The sequence below is a fragment of the Sphaeramia orbicularis genome, chromosome 18 (genome assembly GCF_902148855.1).
Source record: "Sphaeramia orbicularis chromosome 18, fSphaOr1.1, whole genome shotgun sequence".
In the NCBI taxonomy this organism is placed as follows: domain Eukaryota; kingdom Metazoa; phylum Chordata; class Actinopteri; order Kurtiformes; family Apogonidae; genus Sphaeramia; species Sphaeramia orbicularis.
Genome location: NC_043974.1, coordinates 29,495,994 through 29,511,772, shown reverse-complemented (window position 1 = coordinate 29,511,772; position 15,779 = coordinate 29,495,994). Strand labels below are relative to the sequence as shown.

The 15,779-nt window shown below is 38.4% G+C and overlaps 1 protein-coding gene across 33 annotated transcripts in view; it reads left to right on the top strand.

Annotated features, from left to right (window-relative positions):
• The window catches only part of LOC115438765 (receptor-type tyrosine-protein phosphatase delta), a 617,983-nt gene that overhangs the window by 161,059 nt on the left and 441,145 nt on the right, over positions 1–15,779 (top strand). The window lies entirely within an intron of this gene.

Genomic DNA, 15,779 nt, shown 5'->3' with positions numbered 1-15,779 from the left:
CTATTAAAGAAGAATGGGAGAAGTTGTCACCCAAATATTTGAGGAACACTTGTGCAAGTTTCAGGAAGTGTGTGAAGGCAGTTATTGAGAAAGAAGGAGGACACATAGAATAAAAACATTTTCTTTTATGTACATTTTCTTTCTTTCTTTCTTCAATTTTCTTGTGGCAAATGAATTCTCATGACTTTCAATAAACTAATTGGTCATACACTGTCTTTCAATCACTGCCTCAAAATATTGTAAGTTTTGCTTCCCCACCCTGTGTGTGTGTGTGTGTGTGTATATATATATATATATATATCTTTGGGTCAAAAAATAGTCATGTTTCGTCACAGAGCAAACTTCAATTGATTGCCATTCCAACATTTATTTCAATATGAAGTAGCTCCTTATTTTGGATAATCGCTTATGGTCCAACTGAACCAAAAATGAATTTAAAAATAAAAATGTGGGTTATTTCGCAACAATAATCTGTCAAATTGTCTCTAAAATATCCCGTCAGAGAGATTTCGAATACCGTGTTTTGATCCATTTATATAATTATCATTATGTATTTACTGAAATAAGGTATTATTTGACTATTTTCAGCAAATGACAGAATAGAATAGAATAGAATAGAATAGAATAGAATAGAATAGAATAGAATAGAAGGCATTTTTCATTACACAACTGTACAACCGTCATGCAACTCATCCTTCAATGGGACAAAGAAGTAGATAAAAGTGCAAGATAAACAAATACATTATATAGATCAAAATCTGAAACCTTATAATACCTACATTTTGAAAAATTTGTGATGTTGGAAAAAAAAAATGCTCCATGAATTTTGGTTTGAGTTCCAGAGACTATATCTATTCCTAAGCAAGAAAAGAAAAGAAAAGAAAAGAAAAGAAAAGAAAAGAAAAGCCTTTTTCATTGCACGACTGTTCAACAAACTGTTATGCCACTAATCTTTCAGTGGAACAAAGTAAATAAAAATGAAACAGAGAAAAATAAATACAGCTCTTATCAGTTGAATTTCAAACCAAACAAACAAAAAGAGCCACTTTGAGGAGATTCAAGCCTCGCCTGTGCACACTGCCATGTTATTGGAAATCTGCAATTATCATTTATATAACTTACATATATTTAAATGTCCCGATTTCAACCAAACTTTAGCTAAAAGTAGAAACTGTCTCTTAAAATGGGAGAGAAACATGTCTTTTGTATTAGTTTGGGCTAAACTAACCACTGGGATGGAACTTTGCAACTTTATGGTAAATGCATTGAACAGTTCATGTCAGCCTAATATAGTGCGTTAGTAAAGGTATTCTTTGTGAAGTGGTGCAGTGAAATTCCAACTGGAATAAGGTGTTAAACTCACAAATCCACATACAATAGAACTATTCACATTGCACAGGACATAGCAAAGTTAGTGCAAAGACATACTCAATCTAACTGCTCTAGTAAAGGCTGTTTCTGACCTTATTTTAAGAGATAAGGTGGTGTAAAAATCTAAAAAATCAGCTTCAAATTACATTACATTTTAATTTTTGTCCCAGCCAATTATGCATGTCTCAGTTTAGTCGACTTGTTTTAAGAAATAACCAAGTGCCTGAGAAGACAGACCAGCAAAACTCCGCGCCACCCTCCGAAAAAGGCTTGTTTTAGTCTTCACGCTTTGATGTGAAATACACCAGTGTAAAAGCAACATAACTCACTGTCACTTTATATCCTTTGATTATAAATGAATATGGTTTCGCGCATTTAAGTTTCCTCAAGTGCAGTCATTTATTTTGTCAGACGCCAAAAATCAAAGGTAGACAGCTGGAAGATAGAATCAATCACAGCTCCTCTTTTTCTTCTCATATTCAACTTAACAGAGCTGCCACTTTATCCGTGTTTAATCCCTCGCCTCATTCCTCCAAAACAGATCCCCTTTGCGCACAAATAATAGGGTAGAGTGTCTTATGACTCAAAAATTGGTTTTAGCAGAGGGTTTTCAGTGTAACAGCCACATGGACAGTCAGCAGAGCGCTTTTGATTCGATTCATTCTATATGACTTACTTGCTTTATTTTAATGAAAAAAAACAGCTTCTAGTGGGTTTCAGACGCTTCGGCGGAGCAGTGGAGCCGGTAACCTTGCCTAGGTTCAAGTTTACATTCGCTGGTTCTTACTTCAAATTCAATTTATACAATTAAATGTAAGTCAGTGTTGGGAATGAAGGTAGCACACAGAGGTTTGATTAAAAATTTAACAATACCATGACAGGAAAATCGAATTAAGGACATGGCTGCCTCAGTCAATCAAAGTGCTACACTGTGAAAACTCATCAGCGTCTCGTGGAGGAAGCGTGTTTTTGTGTACGGTTGTGCTTGTGCGCGCATGAGGACACGCGTGTACCTGACCCTGCCATCTCAGTACACTAGATAATCCACATCCTGGACAGGCGCAAACTGCAGTCTTCCAGAACACTGCAGAAGGTAATTACAAATTAGGCCAGGCCTTGGATCATGAGGCGGGCAGCATTCTCCAGTGCATCCTATCACCCCCAACTCTCCCCGGCCAAAACAGGCTTAGGCCAAGTGAACAATGACTCAGACCTCCCCACTGTGACAAAAACGCAAGCAGGCTGCACTAAGCCCGCTGGGGACTGCTGTCCTTGGTGAATGGCTTACCGGTGAATTAGCACCAGAGGTCACTAGTTGAGAAAACAATCTGAGGGAGCTATACATTCAAGGGATTATGTCATGCCACATAAAACCAAACCAAAGTACATGAATCCTTCATTCATGTAGAAGCCCAAATACAAAAAAAATATATATACAGGATGGGGAAGCAAAATTTACAATATTTTGAGGCAGGGATTGAAAGACAGTGTATGACCAATTAGTTTATTGAAAGTCATGAGAATTTATTTGCCACAAGAAAATGTACATAATAGAAAATGTTTTTATTCTATGTGTCCTCCTTCTTTCTCAATAACTGCCTTCACACACTTCCTGAAACTTGCGCAAGTGTTCCTCAAATATTGGGGTGACAACTTCTCCCATTCTTCTTTAATAGTATCTTCCAGACTTTCTGGTAATAGTTTTGCTCATAGTCATTCTCTTCTTTCCATTATAAACAGTCTTTATGGACACTCCAACTATTTTTGAAATCTCCTTTGGTGTGACGAGTGCATTCAGCAAATCACACACTCTGACGTTTGCTTTCCTGATTACTCATATGGGCAAAAGTTTCTGAAAAGGTATGGATAATAGTGTTAGGTATGATTATGACATCAATATATGTTTGGTTTCAAAACAGCTGACGTAGTGCCTGCTGAGAAAAAACAACTAAATGTTCATTGTAAATTTTGCTTCCCCACCCTGTATATATATTGAATGTAGAGGCCTTCATCCAACTTTCTAATCAGTACGAAAAAAAGTGCAAAAGAAGGCGCTTAAATGTATGAAAATCAAATGTAGCACTTTGAAGGACATTTATACCTCACATTATAGTAATATAATGGAAAAAGTATCCTAAAGGTACTGAAATACTGAAAATTGAAGGTTCAATGTGTAAGATTCACTTTTGTGTTTGTGCAGGGAATTGGTAGGTTTTCAACTATGTCCATGAAAGCAACCCATAAAAATGTCAATGTAGAGGACAGGGCAAGTGCTGAAATACTTCTATCAATGGTGTAAAATAAAAATAAGTGATAATTCCCTCCAAATGCATTATAACTAAAATAACATGGCAGGCTTGAAAATATAGTATGTGAAGACTGTATAGATGTTAAAGTTAAGAAATCAGCCTGAGTGGAAATACTTTTTTTTTTTTTTTTTTTTTTTTGCTGAAAAACCTTCGTAAAAGAACAATAACATAGTTTTGTTTCTCTTCTTCAAACTAGACTCTAGCCACTAAAAGACCATAATGAACCCTATGGGGAAAAGTGACAAAATAAGCAAGTTATGTTTACTGCAACAAAAACACAGTTATTTAACAGAAACTAAATATCCACACACACACACACAAGTGGAAGCAAGGTTATTTTTTTGGTTCCGTTTGTTTACACTTTAGCAGCAAAACTGTTGGTTGAATTCATACCAAATTGGGTTTATAGATTGCCAGTGACTCAGAATAGATGTGATTACAGTTTGGAAAAAGTAGGTCAAAGTTCACTCCCATTTACTTATAATGGCAGAAATTTCAAATGTCTACAAAAACATCAATTTTGTTTCAATTTACCTCAAACTCACATATATAGAGGCAATTGATATACACCACTCTGACCTAAAGCTAAGGTATATATTGTGTATAACTGAAACAACACAAAATCTTTCTTAAAATAATCTCAATGTTAACACTTTTTTGGTTCAAATGCTGACATCACTATATGTACATGCTGGGGTGCCAATAAGGGGGGGGGGTTAACATGACGAATTCATTGGGCCCAGCATTTGTGTGTGTGTGTGTGTGTGGGGGGGGGGGGGTGGCGGGGGGGCATAGAGCAGAGGAGGGGGTCCAGGGGATACAGGTTAGAAGTATAACCTGTATAAGAGAGGCATAGAAGTCAGGAATTGGACGTTAAAAGCATGTTAAGTTTCAGTTTTGTTTTCACGCTAGCGTAAGTGACATTATATATGGACCGCACCCCCACATAACCCCCACCCTCCTCCAACAGATCGACAAGATACTGAATTTTATGAATGGGCCCACATCGTTTAGCTTTCATGGGGCCCAAAATTGGCAGTGGTGCCCCTGCATACATGTATATAAACATGATGACATCAGCTGGATCGATGCCAAAATAAGCTACAATTCGTGGGGTTTGTTGTGCCTGGCACCACTTGTTACTTGTTAAATCGTGCTCAATATTAATTTATATATCTTACCAAGACAAATATAGACATATTTTATTATTTTGAGAGCTAACTTTTTAATTAAAAACATGATTGATAAGATTTTTAATTTTTGGAAAGAAAAGGAGACCAGATGTGTGTGTGTGTGTTTTTACAACATAATATACTGTGATATGCAAATACAAGTACAGATATCTAAATTCACAATGCTTAAGGACTCCCCGCTTCTGTATAAATGGAAAAGCCAATCACATTCTGGTAGATTTACCCAAAAGGAAGAACAACTCCAAGCCTTGACATGCTGATGATGAGGCATCTTCACAGAACTCTGAAGTGTGCGAATAAGTGTCTGTCTTCATCCAAAACGACTTTCTGCGCTGGCAGAAGGATCTTACTTTCACCAACACATAGGTAGACGTCTCTGACTGTTCTAATGATCATCATCAAACATCAGGCTTCCATCCCATCCCCTGGCAGGATGTACACGCATGTTTGAGCGAGGAAAAAAAACAAACAAAAAAAGCTTGTGTTGTCGACAGCGGCCCTGTGATGGCTTTTTAGAGAGAGGGCGTATGTGTGACGAAGCACGTGGGTATTATTTTGCTTGCGAGTGCACACATGCATATGCCTCCTGTCTTCACGGTCATCAGGGCTGATGATATGTTCAAGGTGGCATGACAGCTCGGGGACGGCGCGAATGCTGGACGAATGCTAAGGGGAATACCAGCCATCGAGACGTTCCACTTCATGAAGTGTGCAAATCAGGCAACAGGGGAGGGGGGGGGGGGGGGGGGGGGGGGGGATTAGATGGGAATGGAGTAACCAGGCCAGGGCCAGACCACCTCATCTGGGAAGAAAAGGAAGGATGAGAGGATTACAGAGATGGAGAGGATGGAGTAGTAAAAGTACGGATACAAATACAGGAAGAGACTTGAAGATAATAGATGAGTGAAAGAATAGCAGATAAGGTGAAGCGGCAAAGGGACGGTGAATTGATCGCAGCGAGCACTTCCTCATAGGGGCTATATCTTCAATAGAACAGACAGTGAGCAAAAAGCCTCACTTTGACTGTCATTCACTGTGAGGATATTTTTTTTTTTGGAGAGCCAGTTAAAGTGTGAATTAACAACATCATAGAGCAAACATGATACATTATACATTCTGCCTCGCTTCGGAAGTGATAAACAAGTCTGTAGACCGGCTTGTCATGCATGTCATTTTGGCCTTGGGGTGTTTAAAAAAGAGACAACCCCAATGTTGCATCTTAAAGAAGTTAGTTTTCCAACATCATGCTTTCAAATGAAGTCTTTGTATGTTGATCCCCCCCCCCCACACCTCCTCGCCCTCTAACAGTTGCCATGGTAACAGGAGTTGAGGATTTGGTTTTATAGAGAGAGAGAAAAAAAAAAAAAAACTAGCTTTTTAAGATTTGCCAATTCACAGATAAATTCCTGAATCTCTTTTTTGCAAAGTAAGTGTTTTTTGGGGTTTTTTCTTCTATCTTTATGCTTTTTTTTTTTTTTCTCACTTCCTCCTGCTGGTGGTGTTCAAATAACCAGATTAGTGTGAAGAACGGGATTGAAATAGCGATGGTAGGACAAGTGCCAAGAGTCGTGCCTGGCAATTCAACTTCTCTGGAGCGACAAGACACTGGGGCTCATTTTAAACCACCTTTTTTAAAAAAAATTAACTTACACTCTGTGGATACTAACTCAATACTGCACTGAATTAAACTTGCTTGATGCACAAGTGCTGTACAGAGCTTTACGTGGATCAAAAACCTACAACTTCTATTCAGTCTTTATGATAATATCAGCTCTGAGTGCATCAATCCAACCTGGTACTTCTTAAAGGTCATGCAGTTTTGCTTTTTTTTTTTTTTTTTTTTAGCACTTTTTCAAATCATGACATGCTATTTGTCCTGACAATTTAAATGCCTGGCCATTGCTGCTCATATCTTTGAGTGATGATAATGACTGACTATTCCCTATTTTGTTAATAGGAATGTGGAACTAAATGGGCAGATCGGCTGAGTGATTTCGTCAGGGCTTGGGAGTAGCGCGTATGTGTGTGAATGTGTGTGTGTGTTTAGGGGGTGGTTTGGTGTAATGGTGCTTCTCTCTATTAGATCCCATGATATAATCCATCTTCTGGATAATTAGCAATGAGGGGATAGAAGAGAGGAGGTGGAGGAGCTGGCATGCGCTGTTATAGATGAAGGCTCGTTGCCTTTACCCTGATGGAGGGTGTGTTTAATAGGTGTGTGGCATGTTAGTCTCTCAAGACAAACACACAGGCTTCCACGTTATTTAAATGCTCTTTTACTGCTGTCTGTCGACTCATTTTTTATGCTTTTTCAAAGAGAGCAGGATCAGAAAACGGACAAAACACAAGGAAATCAAGAAAATGTTTGGCAATTTGACACCACATGCTATATATACAGAGATCATCAAATAGACAAATGCAGTGTTAATTCTCACCACACAAGCAAATACAGAACAGCGCCGCAAAAGATCACAACACATTTAATTATAGAAGCACCGCGAAAATGATCACAACGCAAGCAAATGCTCATGACACAGTCAAACATGCGAGCATGCTGCAAATGAATAAAAATAAGCTCAAATGGAAACGTGCTGCGAACTCTCATAACATGAGTAAATACAAAACGCATTAGAATGTCTAAAAATACAGAATTCAGCCCCACATAGCTACACAACACGGGCCAATACAGAAACATGCGGAAAATAATTACAAAGCGCACACATGCAGGAACATGCTGCAAATTCTCTCAATACATGGAAACACGCCGCAAGTGATTGAAAATGAGCAAAAATGGAAACATGTTGCAAACTCTCATAACATGAGTAAATACAAAACACATTAGAATGTCTAAAAATGCAGAATTCAGCCCCACATAGCTACACAACATGGGCAAATACAGAAACATGCAGAAAATAATAACAAAGTGCACAAATACAGGAGCATGCTACAAATTCTCTTAATACATGGAAACACGCCGCGAGTGATTGAAAATGAGCAAAAATGGAAACGTGCTGCAAACTCTCGTAACTTGAGTAGATACAAAACGCATCAGAATGTCTAAAAATACAGAAATTGGCTCCACATACACAATATGAGCAAATACAGAAACATGCGGCAAATAATTACAAAGCGCACAAATACAGAAACATGCGGCAAATAATTACAAAGCGCACAAATACAGGAACATGCTGCAAATACTCTCAATACATGGAAACACGCCGCAAGTGATTGAAAATGAGCAAAAATGGAAACGTTGCAAAATCTCATAACGTGTAAATACAAAACGCTTTAGAATGTCTAAAAATACAGAATTCAGCTCCACATACACAACAGGAGCAAATACAGGAACATGCTGCAGATTCTCTCAATACATGGAAACACGCCGCAAGTGATTGAAAATGAGCAAAAATGGAAACAAAAGCAAAAGCAAATACAAAATGCACTGCAGTAGCTACAATACGTATACAACATGAGCGAATTTAGAAACCCCCGAGTTCTGGTGTCGCTGCTACATAAAGCATTAAAAAGTATGGGCTTTCGAGCAGAAACACTTTCTGGCAGAAATCAGTGACAAGAAATCTTGCTGGATAAATGAGTCACATGCTGTAAAGGAAAGTAACGGGTTTGCAGCCAGTGCGACTCGACAGAGACTTATCGTTTCCAGCTTTTCATTATTATTCTCTGCAAAGATTTCATGTCAGCTAGCATGTAGCACCACGTGTTGTGTGCAGCTGAGGACGCCCTCTTTGCATCCTTTCATGTCTCCGACCATTCGAATCGATTAAGGCCGAGCTGACCACGCTGTGTCTCATCTCGCAGTTCCTCACATTGCATTCATCTCTATTTGCCCAATCAAACAAACGCAGGCTTAAAAGTGTGGAGCAGATTGTTGGATCACAACTGTTATAATAGTGCATGATGGTTGCTTTTAAGTAACAGCGTTCGACAGTCTATTGAAGAAGGAAACGCATTCATACAACTTTACAAGCGGCGGAATACACACAAAAATTAAGATACAGTAGACTGGAGGAGAAGGAGGGTTTGAGATAAAATAAACCTTTAAGATTCCCTGGAGACATTGGGAATACCATGCAGACTGAGAGCGGCCTGCATGTCAATGTGATGCCTGCAGTGCAATTACCGCTTTCACATTCCATCGTGGTTCCCTTGATTGCCCCAAAGAGGCTCTCTGACTCTCTGATTCGCATACTGCCTTGTGCTCACTGGCGCCCAAACTACAAAGTGAAAAGCATCAGTGTGAAGGAATCAGATTTATTACGGGAGCCTGAGATTAAGTAAGAGCACACAAAAATGGCGCTGACCAATGACAAAATAAAGTCGCACTGGGAATACGCGGTGCAGAGTTGTTTCGTTTCCCCCACAAATGCCTTACAACAGGTGCACTTCAGGTCATCTATATTTAATTTGAGTAGTCGTTGCAGGATGATGAATGCAAACACAAGTGTGCGTGTGTTTGCGCATGTGTCGTCAGCATTGCCCGATAAACTGGCCCTCCCTTTTTCCTTTCAGTTTGAGCCCCTGCCCCGTCTTTTGTTTCATCGTCCGCTCATTAGACCCATCTCCACCCCAGCTACTACGTGCATGCTTCTGTGAGCGTATGCACTTTGTATTTGTGCTTGCGCCTGTTCCTGTGAGGTGCCTGTCAGGACTCGTGGGAGGGGTCAAAGGGAGAGGTCGTTAATCAAGACAGACAGGAGCATCACCTCGGTGTTCCCTGGATGATGCTGTAGCTGGGAGCTGTGGGTCCCTCAGCCCAGATCCCCTTCTTATCAGAGCACCAATTAAGGCCCGTGCTGCTCTACTCCTCAGCAGAGGTAGTGAAGGCAACCTTTTGTTCCCTGGCCTTGCATCACATGCTATGAGACCAAAGCCCAGGAGCATTGATGTCCAGTGCAGTTTTGGTACTGCATGAAACAAAGTATATTTGCCGCCTTCAGATATATAATAGTAGAGGAGCTCATTATTTGCTTCGCACAAATTGCGTCATCATAACGTATGACTTGACGAGTGTAAGTCAGAGATGTACAGGAGAAAAATCCAATTGCAATTCATATTGTAAAGCAACGGCATTTCTCCAGCACTTCATGGGTAAAAAAAGTATTTAAATAAAGCAAGAAAAGGCCTCCATTAGAGAGCACAAGCACAAACTATGAAGTGTCATCACTGATAATAGAAAGCATCTCTCAAGGATCTTTCCGTTCTTTCGATACTACTCATCAAATCGCGGGTACTCTATTCATACTTTTTTTTTTTTTTTCCCTCTTCCTCCTTCTTTTACCTCCCCCAGACAACACTAATGATCAATTCCAGCCCTCAGCATATTTATTCATGAGTGTATTACACCTGGTTCGTCTTTGTTGCAGATGCATTTCCTCAAGTATTATGTGATGCCTTGACTCCCACGCTTCCAGCTCAGAAGACATTTCTCTCTTCTCACTACCTGGCTTTGTTCAAGCACCGCCGTGCACACTTTCATGTGCACAAGTGCACGCACACTCACACTGGTTTACATTAGCAGATAATTTGAGCTATGTTATGTTGTTTCACTGTCTCACCCACTATAGATCAGTTTTCTTCTCCCTTTGTCATGGCAGTCCGTGGAGGAGTATGAGATGGCGATTTGTGAACTTGTGTGTGTGTGTGTGTGAATGCATGGGAGGGTGTGTGTTTATTTCTTTGTTTAGTTCTATCTAATTATCTCATTGCCTTTGTCGCACACTCACATTTCTTTTTTTAGTATGTTTCTTGCTGCATGTTTGTACTTCTGGCTTACAAATGTGTGCGTGGACTCGGTCATCTGTGTTTGCCTTTGCAGACTATCAGCCAATCCAGATATGATGAAGTAGCATTGTGGTATTGATGGCAAATATGTCGAAGTATCTAGAGAGGCTGACAGATGTCCACACACTCTAATTTTGGTGAATCATAGAGTTTGTGCCATCTCGTCGTTGTACACCTGTTTCCAAATTGCACAAAGAAACTTTGCGGAGCATTTATTAGCATTGATCTAGATTCAACAAAGCTGCATTCATGGAATAATTTATAAGGTTTGCTGATTGGACATATTCCTCCACACAGTACTTCTTCTTTTCCCAAGTGACAAGAGAAGATTGTTAGAAAATGGTATAATTGTCAGAATCAGGAAAGTGCATCCTAACATTCATTCATTCATTCATTCATTATCTGAACCCGCTTTATCCTCACTGGGGTCACGGGGGTTGCGTGGAGCCTATCCCAGCTACTTACGGGCGAAGGCGGGGTACACCCTGGACATTCCGCCAGTTCATCACAGGGCTATCCTAACATTTGAATAAATAACAATTAACCACCTTTTATAGACTTCTGTCATCAAAAAACGGGTAATAATAGTTATTTTCATATGAAAATAGTGGAAAACATGTAGTCTTTAATGTATCCTGTGAATTAATTGTACAAATAGAGACGCCAAGAGTGTTTCTGGTCTGCGTATGCTCTACAGTGCACGAACTGAAAGGAAAGGTTGCAATTCAGATGATGAATCAAGATTTTGATTAAAATTATGTGATGTTTTCACCATATTACAAACACCCACATGAAACTAATAAAACTACTCATCTTAACTCAGCAGCTGTTGTAATGTCAAAGGAATCAGGGAAACTTGTGTACAAGTGTGAGGCAAAAATCTGTGCATGTGAAATACTTTACAAATTTGATAAAGAAATACGATATTTCAATAAGTTGTTTTTTTTTTTTATCAAATGGTAAATTAGGAACATTTGATGCTGGAAAATTATTAATATTCTAAGCACAGAATATCAAAAAGGTCATGCTGAGGAGTTTTTATGTTGAATTTCCACAGTCTCATAATTATTTCTGAGGCAGTTTTGAAGACTGTAGATAATTTCACGGACTATATATTATTTTGAATAATAGTAATAACAATAATAACAGAAATATGGCAGCATAGTCATAGTTATGAGCATATTTAGATAGATTTGCTTAAAAAACATTATCTAACTATTAGTTTGATATTGCAGTCTTTCAGCAATCCTGTGTGCCTATACATTACTCAAACTTAGGATTGCCATAATAGAACACAGTTGACATTGACCAGGTAAATTCAATTTCATGTCAGCATTTCCTAAGTAGTAGTTTCAGTAAGTCAACAGTAACATTAGCCTTCCGGGTTTCATTCCTCGCTCTTCTGCAGCTCTGATCTCTTCAAAATGTGGTTTGACAGAAAAAAAAATTAGGCTTCAAAACATTATTCATTATTATTAATCATTATTATCAAACATTATTATTAAGAGACGACCAAATTCTGTAATGTAAAGGAATGGAGCTTCAATACCTCCTTATATATTGCAATATATTTTTTACACAAGGGGAAGAGACAATGTCATCCCACAGTCAAATACAGCAGCCCAGCTGTTCAGGAAAACATGAAATCAACATAACAGAGGGTACAGGCATTTTCCATTTTAGGCCACAAATGAATATTGAATTTAACTATTGGTGAAAAATGTGAAGTTACTGAGGCAGAATTGTTTAGTTTGCATGAGTTATATCTTCATTTTGAGCACGGTTATACTGCAGCTTAAACCATCCATTATTGATTAACTTAACTTAATTTAACCAGGTGGTTCAGTTGACAACCAGTACTCCGGGTATTCATCTAACTCTAAAACTAACCTATAAAACACTATATTGTAAACTGGATCTTCAAAATGAATAGGAATGAAACCGAATCAAGCTGGGATAAGTGTATTTGTGGGTGTTAAATGCTAATTTAAATGTACAGATAATGTTTAATTCATGTAAACTTAAGTAGAGGATTTGTAGCTTGATGCTATGATGCTGATTCAGGACAAATGTGGGCAGACATGAGGAGGAGCGTCACAGACTGGTGGTGTAGTTACAGCCTTCATTTAACTCAACTGCTGTTCCGACCTCAGCCATGAAGGCCACCTATACATGTAAAGTAAAGTAAGTAAAGTAAATTTTATTTATAGAGCACTTTTCACAGACAGAGTCACAAAGTGCTTTATCAATACATGTAGCCGTGTATTTATACAAACAGATATTTCCCTACTTCTGTTTTCAACAATATTATGCACGAATTATTAATAAGGCCGGTTACTATGAACATACTAGTCAGTTGTTTATGAAATCCCATATTATGAATTTTAATCATTTGGTTTATTATAAATTAATGCAAATAATGTATAAAACAATATAAAAGCTACTCCCTGTCTGTGTACAAAGGTTCTTCTCAACACGAGTCTAAATGTGATTTGCGAGATGTTTGTAAATTTGTTCAACAAAAAGCTGGTAAAGACACTAAAAGAAGATCACCCCCCCATCACCAAGACTAAGCTCCGCACCTTGGGTGACAGGGCTTTTGCCATCGCCGCCCCCACCCTCTGGAATTCTCTACCCATTCATATCTGGAACTCCGACACACTCACCTCATTCAAAAGCCAACTCAAATCCCACCTCTTCAGATCATCATTCGAAAACTGACCACCCGTTCAACCTCCTCCACTCTGGTCTACCTTCTTTTGTCTGTTTTTCTTTTGTCAGTATTTGTCTCTGTATTTGTTCTTTGATTACCATTTAGTATTAACTTTGTATCTGTTTACCCGTTGGATGTATGTTTGTCCCTTGGTTGTTTATTGTAAAGCATCTTTGAGTGCTTAGAAAAGTGCTATATAAAACCGATGTATTATTATTATTATTATTATTATTATTATTATTATTATTATTATTATTATTATTATTATTATATCTGTTGTGGGAGTTAAACTATGGAATAAGGCCAGCGTGGATTGAAGAATGTGTCGCTCATTTTTTGTTTTTAGAAAAATGGTATGTAAGGCAATTTTTGAAGGTTATAATTGTTAAGATCTAATAATTAATAATTAACAATTACAATTAATTTGGTTGGTTGGGTTTTCTGTTTTTCTGGATTAGTGTCACTTTTTGCTTGTTTGAATGCATGCAGTTTTGTTTTTCTTTCCTATATTGAACGCTGGGAAGCTTAATTTGTTATGTAGGACAGGCATTAACCCTTTCATGCATGAATTATTAGAACCTTAATCAAGATTTTTTTTTTTCCTGAGTGCTTTTATTCCTCTTTAGGCATGAAAAAGAACCCAATGTGATTGAATTTATTTATTTATTTATTTTTTAAATCAACCTGTTTTTCATGGAGTTACAAAACTGTCCACTCAGCTACACCATGAATTTTATTCTTGAAGCAAAGAAACATGTATTTAAAACCCAATATCATAAAGTGATATGAAAACAGTGAAATGAAACCATGTTTAATGCAGCTAATCTGATGTTTTCTCACATTTTAACATATTCTAATACTAGTTATTACTCACTTCATGGAGATAATATGCAAAAAATAAATATTAACAATTGATTTCCAAACAAGAACCAACCAAGAACAGCAAAGTTACAATAATGGTATGAATTGCAGTTCATGAGATGGTGCATAAGTGTCCACTGTGTTGGTTGATATGGAACTAAAACAACAAAACCCATGAATATACAAGATTAAAGCTGTAGACTAACTGTCCACTGTAGTGACCACTATGCATGAAAGGGTTAAGATAAGCATTAAGCTTCTGCTTGTGCCTTTTCAGTCACTAACCTATTGGTAATGTTTGTAGTGTTGAAAGTGGTTGTATTATGTGATGACTGAATAAATCATTTCATCATCATCATCATCACATTAGATCATTTTCAGAAAGGTTTGCATCTACACAAATCTGCATAAATATGCCTGTTGAGTGCCATCATGGGGTTAGAGTTAGGATAAACAAAGGTCAGATAGGATAAGCAAAAGTGAGAAAATGAGAAATTATCTGTTTTTCCAGATATGTGTGTACAAGACAGAAAACACTTTTTTTTTTTTCCCTACCATGATGTTCATATTTATATCCTGCAATAAACACCATGTTAAAAATGCACCAGGGGAAGTATCCAGGATGCATGTTGTAGTCCATCTTCAGAATATTGCCTGTTTAACCATGGCTGACCCTTGTAACATTCCTGTAGTCTCCATTTCATCTTCCCTTCACCTCATTGTTATTTCCAGGTCAAGGTAGAGTGGTTCAGAAAAGTACATAGCAGTTAATATTTTGGACATTTCAGATCTGCCCTGTGACTCCAATGTAAACCAGCTCACTGATTAATTTAGAAGTGACTGCATTAGTGATTGACAACCCAACAAAATAAGATCATCCCCTTGCTTTACTTCCGCTGTATTGCTAGACTGTGTAGGCAGCATCACATCTGTGGTGGCATGTCCTTGTTTGCTTTCCTGTGCGCATGTAAACAGCATGTGTTTGCCTATTCAAGGTTTCTTGTCTGTCCATCTCTATCTCTTATTCCCCTCTTTCACTTTCTCCCAGACCGATGGGATGCACCATTTTAGGGCAGGCTCAGTGGTTAGAGCTTCCTCCCACTGATATGATTAGGTGTCATTAGTCAGTTCAGCCTGTCGGACTAGCCTCACAGTCAGCCAGTGATAGAGGTCCATACTATCGATTGCCTCTAGCGTGGAGCCTTCACCCCTATTTTCAGGCCTTATTTTGGCCTTTAAACCAAACCATCCATGCCATTTGTGAGCAGACTCAGCCTCAAATATTGAGGAAAGTCATGTATGTGTCTGTAAGTATATCTGCATTTATCTAGCCATCCATCCATCCCGTTGACTTTTTGCCTTGATGTCCTGCTGTCAGCCCTGTGTGGTCGCAGAAGAATATGAAGTTTTAGCTGCGGCTGTCTCGCTGGGGAAATATAAGTTGACTGTCTATTGCATTACTGTTTCTAAGCCTCACATCAGGAGGCGATCAGATTCCCTGAGGTAGAAGGAACAGGGGAAATGGAGAAA